Source organism: Salvia miltiorrhiza, chromosome 2 (assembly GCF_028751815.1).
Source record: "Salvia miltiorrhiza cultivar Shanhuang (shh) chromosome 2, IMPLAD_Smil_shh, whole genome shotgun sequence".
Lineage (NCBI taxonomy): Eukaryota > Viridiplantae > Streptophyta > Magnoliopsida > Lamiales > Lamiaceae > Salvia > Salvia miltiorrhiza.
The window spans coordinates 5,501,654-5,503,278 of record NC_080388.1 but is presented as its reverse complement, the minus strand read 5'-3'; positions in this window follow the sequence as shown (position 1 = coordinate 5,503,278).

Below are 1,625 nucleotides of genomic sequence, written 5' to 3'. Positions count from 1 at the left end.
GTGTTGGTTGAGAAGCATGAAGCAGGGAGAAGCTGTTCGCAGCACTGCTTGTACCAGCCTCCTTGATGAGTTTGTTGTTCGGTGCGAAGCTAACGACGTTAAAAATAGCGCTTATTGGGAGGCAACCCAGTTTCTGGTTAGTTTGTTCCTTTTCGTTTGTTTGTTGTTTGTTTTCGTGCCCCACAAATCCTTTTCAAACTTATTCTCCTTGGTGGTGAATAAGTTTGGGGGGATGTGTCTTTGTGGGTGCACTTTTCTTTTTGGTTGTCTTTGTTTGTGTCGTCGTTGAGTTTTCTTAGTCTTGCTTTGGTGGTTTCTTCGTGATGTTACCTTGATGATGATGTGAGTAGTGTAGAGTTTTGTGGATAACTGGTTCATGATGATTTCTCTTTAAACTTGTGAAATTGCATGCGTTTGTGTTGATATTGTTGTGATTGAGCATGATTGATGAATGATAAGCATGGTCTATGTGTTTGCAATCAATGAAATAAGCTGTGAGATTTGAGCCTTGACTGTCATTATTTTTACAGTCTTATTTCTTATTCTTGAGTGATTGCTCGTGCTTGCATGTGTCTCACTAGAACTTGTCTTGGTTTCTCCCTCGATGTCACGTAGTGTGCTTAATAACTTTGAGATGATAGAAGGCCATCTTTGCTAGCCTATTTATCCCTTATTTGTCCTATATCTTTATATGATCCTAGTTCGCCCCATTTGAGCCTTATTTTTCCATATTCTTTGATTTAGCTATGTGTGGGAGCTTGGAGATTTTGATAGGAGATAATTGGGTTGTGGAGATAAATGATCATGAGTTATGTTTTGTGGTTTTAAATTGAAAATCCTAGTACCCTACAAGAGTTGTTGAAAGAAAAAAAAAAGAAAAAAAAAGGAATGGTGGAGAAAAGAAAAAAAAAACAAAGAAAAAAAAGAGAAAAGAATTGGAAAAAAATGGGTACATAGGATGCATTAGAGAGACATAATGTTATGAGAAATAATTGTTGTGTCGTGGTGGATTATATTTTGAAAAATTTGGTTTTGTGGAAGGTGGAGGATAGAATTGAGTAAGAATGTTATAAGGTTGGTGATGATGTTACTTTGATTCGCATCTTTTAGTCACTTAGCCAAATATATCCTACCTTGCCAAAGAGCCTACATTACAACCCTCAATAAAGACCTTTTTGATCTTAGTTATAGGAGCACACATTTAGTGGTGGAGAGGTGAGACGATTGACAAGCTTATGGATGAATACTTGTTTCGCTTGAACTGAGCGTATACACGTCCTTTTTGATTGATACACTTGAGAGTTGAGAGTTCTTATTTTCTTTATCCTTTTGGTGAGGATTGCAATTCATTGAGACCATAATTTGAATTTGTCATGAGTGTGATATCTTGATGATTGGAGATACAAATGCATGTTGGTAATTTTGTTGACAAATCTGAAGCCACAATGTTATCCACTTTTCTCTACGCTCTTGTTGATTCATTCTTGGTTCATCTTTGTTTTGTCCGAGGACGGACAATAGTTCAAGTTTGGGGGTTGATAACATGCATTTTTACCTCATGGTGTGTCATTTTTGATGTTTAGTTATGAGGATTTTGTGTCTTTGTTGATTTATTTGAGCTTATA